At 37.5% G+C, this 9,997-nt stretch overlaps 1 pseudogene; it reads right to left on the reverse strand.

Moving 5' to 3' along the window:
* Positions 1-2,408: 2,408 nt before the first annotated feature.
* On the reverse strand, positions 2,409-9,693 carry LOC128706162 (tigger transposable element-derived protein 1-like; annotated as a pseudogene).
* Positions 9,694-9,997: the final 304 nt, after the last annotated feature.

Below are 9,997 nucleotides of genomic sequence, written 5' to 3' on the forward strand. Positions count from 1 at the left end.
CCATTACTGTCTCCCAGGACAGCATCTCCAGCTTCCCCATTACTGTCTCCCAGGACAGCATCTCCAGCTTCACCATTACTGTCTCCCAGGACAGCACCTCCAGCTTCACCATTACTGTCTCCCAGGACAGCACCTCCAGCTTCCCCATTACTGTCTCCCAGGACAGCACTATCAGCCCCCCATTTACTGACTACCAGGACATCATCTCCAGCCTTACAGTTTCTGACTACATGGCCAGTATCAAGGGCAGTACCATTCAGCCCGGACTTTTTATATTCCCATCTGTTGTAGAAAGCTTCCAGGTTTTCTATGAAAGCAGCTTTGATGTTGACCTCTTTTAATACCCTTGTGATTTTAGTCCACAGATTTATCTCATTTGGGCATACCCAAAAACACTTCCCTGTTTTAATACTGCTTGTAGCTAGTTCTTGGATATCTGCACAAGGGGCGTGACATCAATTTCCACAGAAATGACAATTTATGCATGTGGAAGCCCGTTTGTTTGACTGACCACAGACTACACACAGCTTCATAATGATTTGAATGGTTGATTTACTGCAATTCTACTAGCAACCTCTTGAATATTCTATTAATAACCTGCTAGGTATTGCACAACGAAACCGTTTGAAACCAGTCCAGGGTTCGGACCAGTCAAGGGTTCGGACCAGTCAAGGGTTCAGACCAGTCAAGGGTTCGGACCAGTCTATCTGATCTGATCAGTGGGTCACTTATTTAAACCATACTGGTCGGTGATTTGAGCTAACACATGAAGGATCTACTGGAAATTATCTACCCGAGTAATATGTTGTTTGATTGATACAAAAGTATAACTTGCGTGTTGAAGAGCCGGTGACTGCTGGCACTCCTACAATGACGAACGGTCGAGCCTCCACCCTTGTTTATCAATCGCTGTATCTAGCTTCTCTATTTTTTTTTTTTTCCGTCTCCACCACAATAAATGCTATATTATCACTATAGTTGACTGGTGCAAATTTTGGAGGAAGGGCGCTTTTTCTGTAGTAATAATTGCTTCTCGTTGTGTATATTGCGACCGCTGGTAACTACAGGTTATATGAAATTCACAGTAACGTCTGGTATTTCAAGAAAAAGAAACTAATGAAAGTCACTCCACTTCACTAAGTACCATTATAATACTGGTTAGTTGCTACTACAACACTGTATTCTGCTATTCACTGGTATCACTAGATTATATGCGAGTACACTAGCAGGCCAGGAAGATGTTGAAGGTTGTTCAAGGCTAGCTGTTGACGTTGAAGGTTGTTCAAGGCTGGTTGTTGACGTTGAAGGTTGTTCAAGCCTAGTTGTTGATGTTGAAGGTTGTTCAAGGCTAGCTGTTGACGTTGAAGGTTGTTCAAGGCTGGTTGTTGATGTTGAAGGTTGTTCAAGGCTAGCTGTTGATGTTGAAGGTTGTTCAAGGCTAGCTGTTGATGTTGAAGGTTGTTCAAGGCTAGCTGTTGATGTTGAAGGTTGTTCAAGGCTGCTGTTGATGCTGAAGGTTGTTCAAGGGTAGATGTTGACGTTGAAGGTTGTTCAAGGCTGCTGTTGATGCTGAAGGTTGTTCAAGGGTAGCTGTTGATGCTGAAGGTTGTTCAAGGGTAGCTGTTGATGTTGAAGGTTGTTCAAGGCTAGCTGTTGATGTTGAAGGTTGTTCAAGGCTAGCTGTTGATGTTGAAGGTTGTTCAAGGCTAGCTGTTGATGTTGAAGGTTGTTCAAGGCTAGCTGTTGATGTTGAAGGTTGTTCAAGGCTAGCTGTTGATGTTGAAGGTTGTTCAAGGCTAGCTGTTGATGTTGAAGGTTGTTCAATGCTGGCTGTTGACGTTGAAGGTTGTTCAAGGCTAGCTGTTGATATTGAAGGTTGTTCAAGGCTAGCTGTTGATATTGAAGGTTGTTCAAGGCTAGCTGTTGAAGTTGAAGGTTGTTCAATGCTGGTTGTTGGCGTTGAAGGTTGTTCAAGGCTAGCTGTTGATGTTGAAGGTTGTTCAAGGCTAGCTGTTGATGTTGAAGGTTGTTCAAGGCTGGCTGTTGATGTTGAAGGTTGTTCAAAGCTGGTTGTTGAAGTTGAAGGTTGTTCAAGGCTAGCTGTTGATGTTGAAGGTTGTTCAAAGCTGGTTGTTGAAGTTGAAGGTTGTTCAAGGCTAGCTGTTGATGTTGAAGGTTGTTCAAGGCTAGCTGTTGATGTTGAAGGTTGTTCAAAGCTGGTTGTTGAAGTTGAAGGTTGTTCAAGGCTAGCTGTTGATGTTGAAGGTTGTTCAAGGCTAGCTGTTGATGTTGAAGGTTGTTCAAAGCTGGTTGTTGAAGTTGAAGGTTGTTCAAGGCTAGCTGTTGATGTTGAAGGTTGTTCAAGGCTAGCTGTTGATGTTGAAGGTTGTTCAATGCTGGTTGTTGACGTTGAAGGTTGTTCAAGGCTGGTTGTTGACGATGAAGGTTGTTCAAGCCTAGTTGTTGATGTTGAAGGTTGTTCTAAGCTGGTTGTTGATGTTGAAGGTTGTTCAAGGCTGGTTGTTGATGTTGAAGGTTTCCATGATATTTTCTTAAAGTCGGAAAGCATTGAACTTTGCCTCATGGATTTTTTTTTCTTTTCCATTAAAATTTCTTAATAGCATGTAACACCATGTAACACTATGTAGCACCATGGAACACTATGTAACACTATGTAACACCATGTAACACCATGTAACGCCATGTAACACCGTGTAACACCATGTAACATCATGTAACAAAATGTAACACCGTGTAACACCGTGTAACACCATGTAACACAATGTAACACCATGTAACACCATGTAACACCATGTAACACCATGTAACACCGTGTAACACCATGTAACACCATGTAACACTATGTAACACCATGTAACACCATGTAACACCGTGTAGCAGCATGTAACACCATGTAACACCATGTAACACCATGTAACACCATGTAACACCGTGTACCACCATGTAACACCATGTAACACTATGTAACACCATGTAACACCATGTAACACCATGTAACACTGTGTAACACCATGTAACACCATGTAACACCATGTAACACTATGTAACACTATGTAACACCATGTAACACCATGTAACACCATGTAACACCATGTAACACTATGTAACACTGTGTAACACCATGTAACACCATGTAACACCATGTAACGCTATGTAACACCATGTAACACTATGTAACACCATGTAACACTATGTAACACCATGTAACACCATGTAACACCATGTAACACTATGTAACACTGTGTAAAACATTTAACACCATCAATTGATATTACTTACTAAAATTAATAAATATCTTTTTTACTAAAATTTCTATTTACTCTTAACATTTTTGACATTTAATAACCATTACTTGTCTAATTACCTTTACCTGTTTTAATACCACATTTACTATCCTAGATTACTCTTAATTACCTTGTACTGCCATATAACCTCAAGTATAACTACCAGTGCAATATTGAATGAAATAAACATTACTTTTTCACTTTTTTGTAATTATTATTACTTACTAAAATTTTATTAAACACCATATTTACTACCAGTCAATTTTACTTTTGGACATTAAACTTTATTTTATACTTCCCATAACATTTTGTTGCCAAATTTTCAAGTTTTTATATTCAACCCCAACCTTTGTATTATCCTTTGTACCTGTGTACCTGTGTACCTGTCTACCATCTTACTATCATATTATAACCAAGACATTACCATTGTGATTTTTTACTATTATTCTTTTGGTACTTTAATTGTGAATTTTATTTTGTCAATTTAAATCTATAGTTATAATCTTGATCTTGTCAACAACCTATATAAGACTCTAGTGCAATTGCAAGTACCATTTCAAATTGTATTTTTATATTATAAGTTTATATTATAATTCCTACCATCTGTCCATTTAACTTTGCTTACCATTACTTAATTTTAGTCCCTTATATATTTTCTCCTTTATTTTAGCTTTATATAACTATCCTAGTTTATATATCCACAATTGTTAAAAATAATCAAGGTGCTATTCTCAGGTGCTAAAGTAGAATAAGTTCACAATTTTACCATTATATTCCAAAGCTCATTTATTTGATTACCACTTTATTGTTCACCACAACCTATATTAGTCCCTTTTTATTATAATTTTAAACTATAATTCTAACTTTAAAAAATTACCTTTATAGTACTACCTACTATCATATTCCCAAGCTCTATTATATGATCATCACTTTATTTGTATTAGTCCCTTAGCTCATTATTTTACATTTGTTAAATAATTCAGGTGCTCTTTTTTAGCTTAAGACTATTTACTTTGTTTTATACTTAATTCTAACTATAGATTCACTACAAATCTTATGATTACAAGCATTGATCCTGATACCAACCTCTTATTTAATGACTTAAATGAATCAAACAGTTACTGTAATTACTACACTGCAGAACAATCAAAGGCACTTCTCAGTGCCAACAACAACATAACTATCTTTAACTACAATATCAGATCTTTAAGCAAGCATTACGATGACCTCATAGCATTACTAAATTCCTACAAGGGGGTGGCACAGCCATATACTACTCAGACCAACTAGAATGTGTCACTAATACTTCCACAAGGGATGAACATGGGGAATATATAATAGCTAAATTCAAATCCAAATACCTACAAAAAACTCTCACATTGATAAACATCTACAGAGTTCCACAGTCAAACATTAGCCAATTTAGTCAAAATCTAGGAAGTATGATAACTGATGCACGCATGAACAAAGATCACTTACTACTCTCAGGTGACTTCAATATAAATCTCCTGCAAGACCAGGACCCACACGTTACTGAATTCACAAACACAATGAGTAACTGTATGTTACTACCAACAGTAACAAAACCTACAAGAGTTACAGAGACTAGTGTTTCCCTACTTGACCACATCTGGACCAACACCATATCCCCTTTAAAATCGGGCATAATTACAGATAATACCACAGACCACTACCCTACTTTCCTCATAACAACTCTTGGTAAACTACCCCAAGACACTACTAAAGTCACCTTCAGACTTCACAATGAGGCAGCCATTAATAACTTCACAACAGCAGTAGCAAACATTGATTGGCACACTGAGCTAGAAATCTATACAGATATTGACGAATGTATTAATAATTTTCTAAAAAAGACCCAATACCTCTATAACAAGCACTGCCCTAAAAAAACTAAACAGATGACAGCTAAGAGACTGAACAGTCCCTGGCTAACACCCAGCATTCTCAAATCCATAAATACAAAACACCAATATGAAAAACAGTACAGAATGGGTCACATAACCAGAGACCAAACAAAACGTTACTCGTCAATCCTAACCAGCCTGATAAGAAGGGCAAAAAAATTGTATTATGAGAACAGATTATCCAACTTACGAGGTCATATAAAAAAGACCTGGAAAACCCTATCAGAAATTCTGGGAACAAAAAAGATATCACAAAATAGCGAAATAAAATTAGCAAAATCAGATGAACCCCAACTCCCACCAACAGAAACAGCAAACAGACTCAATGATTTCTTCTCCACTATAGGACAAAACCTTGCCAATAAAATCCCAAGCTCAGATACCCCACCAAATGACTACCTCACCGGCAACTACCCGAACACACTGTTCCTAGCTCCGACTAACCCATACGAAGTCTCCCTTATTATCAATGCACTAAAAAACAAGGCAGGAGACTTAAATACCTTACCACCCTTTATATACAAAAAAGTGTCACAAGTGCTATCACCAATCATTGCAACACTCTTTAACAAATCCATTGAATCCTCCACCTTCCCTACAGTACTCAAAATAGCAAGGGTCACCCCGATCCACAAAGGAGGAGACCAAACAGAGTTGAATAACTATAGGCCAATATCCAACTTACACCCTCTCTCAAAAATCTTCGAAAAATTAATTCATAAACGAATCTACTCCTACCTTATCTCCCAAAACATACTCAACCCCTGCCAATTTGGATTCAGGCCTAATAAAAATACTAATGATGCTATTATACACATGCTAGAACATATATACACTGCAATAGAGAAAAAAAAAAGTCCCACTGGGGATCTTCATTGACTTACGTAAAGCTTTTGATACAGTTGACCATGACTTGCTCCACGTAAAATTGTCACACTATGGTATAAGAGGGCACTCCCTCAACTACCTCAAGTCATACCTCAGCAACAGAAGCCAATATGTGTACGCAAATGGGGCAAACTCTTCTGCGCAACCAATTACAGTTGGTGTCCCACAGGGAAGTGTCCTTGGCCCTCTTCTCTTTCTCCTATACATAAATGACCTTCCAAATGCTTCGCAATTACTCAAACCCACACTATTTGCAGATGACACTACATACGTCTTCTCTCACCCGAGCCCAGTCACACTAGCCAATACTGTAAATACCGAATTACAGAAAATATCTACCTGGATGAGGACTAACAAACTTACACTAAACATTGACAAAACCTACTTCATTCAGTTTGGTAAGAGAGCTACAGATGTCCCTCTTAACATAATGATAAACGGATCACCTATCACAAAGCTAACAGAGGGAAAATTCTTAGGAATCCACCTTGATAATAGACTCAAATTTCATACACATATACAACAAATTTCTAAGAAAATTTCCAAGACTGTAGGCATACTATCGAAGATACGGTACTATGTTCCACAGTCAGCCCTCCTGGCCCTATATCACTCTCTTATTTACCCCTATCTCACCTACGGAATTTGTGCATGGGGCTCAACAACAATTAACCATCTCAGACCACTAATTACCCAACAAAAGGCTGCAGTTAGAATGATAACAAATTCTCACTATAGGCAGCACACTCCACCAATATTCAATACACTAAACCTACTCACCATACAAAACATCCATACTTATTACTGCACCTATTACATACATAGAACACTTAACTCTGATATTAACCCTCCCCTCAAACATCTCCTTGCCAACCTCAACAGAACACATGACCATAACACAAGGCACAGATCACTCTTTGATGTTCCTCGTGTTCATCTCACACTATGCAAAAGCTCAATGCACATAAAAGGCCCTAAAATCTGGAATTCATTACCTGTAAATATAAAAGAAACACTACCTGTTTATAAATTCAAGTCTCTACTCAAAGATCACTTACCCAAAAACAAATAAATACTGAATAACTGAACCTTATAAATTGTATATCTTAAATGTTTCTCACAATTATATCACATAAATGTTAAACCTAAAACCGAATCTAACTTTATTATTTTTTAAATACACTACCTAACAGAATCCTTCATATGACTGAATGCAACCATATGACCTGTCTTTGTAATACTCACTTGAGCTTTATAGTAATCTGTTTACATTAATGTTTTATCACTGACTTCATCATTGCTTAGTTAATCTTAAGTTAATTTTAAGCCAGCCCGTAATGCTATGCATAGTATAAGTGGCTTTGGCATACTGCTCTTATCTGTATTTTTTTGTACCTCTGTATGTGTGCACAAATTTATAATAAATAAATAAATAAATAAATAAATAAATACACCATGTAACACCATGTAACACCATGTAACACCATGTAACACCATGTAACACTATGTAACACTATGCAACACTATGTAACACCATGTAACACCATGTAACACCATGTAACACCATGTAACACTATATAAGACTATGTAACATTATGTAACACCATGTAACACCATGTAACACCATGTAACACTATGTAACACCATGTAACACTATGTAACACTATGTAACATCATGTAACACAATGTAACACTATGTAACACTATGTAACACCATGTAACACTGTGTAACACCATGTAACACTGTAACAATATGCAACACTACATAACACTATGTAACACCATGTAACACCATGTAACACTATGTAACACTATGTAACACCATGTAACACTTTGTAACACCATGTAACACTATGTAACACTATGTAACACTATGTAACACCACATAACACCATGTAACACCATGTAACACCATGTAACACCATGTAACACCGTGTAACACTATGTAACACTATGTAACACCATGTAACACTATGTAACACTATGTACCACCATGTAACACCATGTAACACTATGTAACACCATGTAACATCGTGGGAAAGGGCTGCTTTCACTGTTGAATTTTTTTTGAAATTTGGATCAATCTTCTCAAAAATTGCCTTTGCTGTTTCTATGTAGTTGATAGTTTCTTCCAAATCCTGGGTTTTCATTTCTTTAATGGTAACAGGACTATCATCAGGATGGATCTCCTCTTCACGAAATTTCTTTCTTTGCTCTTGAATCAGAAGATCTTGGTCTGTCAGAGCCTCGTCATGAGAGAGAAGTAAATCTTCCACATCCTCAGGCTCCACTTCCAATTCTAATTCCCTTGCCATATCCACAACATTTACACTCACTTCATCCACTGGATTCTCATAACCTTCAAAATCAACCATAAGTTCAGGAATTAGATTCTTCCCAACACCTTTGAGTGTAGTTTCTTTAATTTCATTCCATGCATCTCTAATATTTTTAATGCCATCAAAAATTGTGAAACCTCTCCAAAAGGTTTTAATTTATTTTGTTTAGGCCCAGGCATTTTATCACTGTCTAGGAAATTTACGGCCTTAATGAAAGTTCTTCTTAGGTAATAAGATTTAAAGGCTGCAATTACACCTTGGTCCATCAGCTGGAGTAATGAAGTTGTGTTTGCGGGTATAAAAACAACATTTATCTCCCTGAACATACCATTTAGAGCTGGAGGGTGGGCAGAGGCATTGTCTAAAACAAGTAAGCCTCAACTGTAGGCTTAAAATAGTCCGTGAACCAACTTATGAAAAGATCGGCAGTCATCCAAGCTTTTGAATTAGATTGATAATAAAGAGGGAGGCTGCCTCTTGCATAGTTCTTTAGGGCCCTAGGATTCTCTAAGTGATAAATCATCATAGGTTTCAACTTGCAGTCACCAGCTGCATTAGCTCCTAGCAAGAGTGTTAGCCTGTCTTTTGCAGCTTTGAAGCCAGGCATTGACTTCTCTTCCTTAGCAATAAATGTCCTAGATAGCTTCTTCTTCCAAAATAATGCAGTCTCATCCACATTAAAAATCTGTTGCTTGGTATATCCACCACATTCTATTATCTCGCCTAGCTAACATGGATAATTTTCTGCAGCTAAATTGTCAGTGCTTGCAGCTTCACCCTGCACTCTGATGTTGTGAAGTTGACTTCTTTCCTTAAACCTGTTAAACCAGCCTCTGTTAGCTGAGAATTTATCTTCAGCAGCTTCCTCCCCTCTCTCAGCCTTCATAGAACTGAAGAGACTTAGGGCTTTGGACTGGATAATGCCTCTGCTTCAAGGCACATTCAAGGCATTAGTCTGATCATCAATCCACACCATTAAAAGTTTTTCCATGTCAGCAATAAGGTTATCACGTTTTCTTATAACTTTAGTGGTCACTGGTGTAGCACTTTTAATTTCCTGCAACATTTTCTCCTTATTGTTCACAACTGTACTAACTGTTTGACAAGCCAAACCAAGCTACGTGCTATCTCAGCCATTGACATACCTTGTTCACTAAGTTTAATCATTTCTAACTTGGCACTTAAAGTAAGAGGCTTACGACTCTTCTTTTTATCACAACTAGGCTTAGATGCCATTGTCAACGAGAGCCAATTAGTTAATGAAGAGTAAACGAGAGGGAACAAGATATACGGAGCTCAGACAGTGTAAAAACACAAACTGAATGCGTGGTGGATGATCACTTGGTCAGGCGAAATAAACGGTATTAATACGTGTCCAGTTTTAGTTCATTCGCGTACATTTGTAAGAGTGTGTGAAACTTTTACCTTACAATATTTTTTTTATTATAATAATAATTAACCCTTTCAGGGTCCAAGGCCAAAATCTGAAAGGATGCCCCAGTGTCCAAGAAATTCTGAAAAAAAAAATTCTTACAGAATT

Source organism: Cherax quadricarinatus, unplaced genomic scaffold, assembly GCF_038502225.1.
Source record: "Cherax quadricarinatus isolate ZL_2023a unplaced genomic scaffold, ASM3850222v1 Contig332, whole genome shotgun sequence".
NCBI lineage: Eukaryota > Metazoa > Arthropoda > Malacostraca > Decapoda > Parastacidae > Cherax > Cherax quadricarinatus.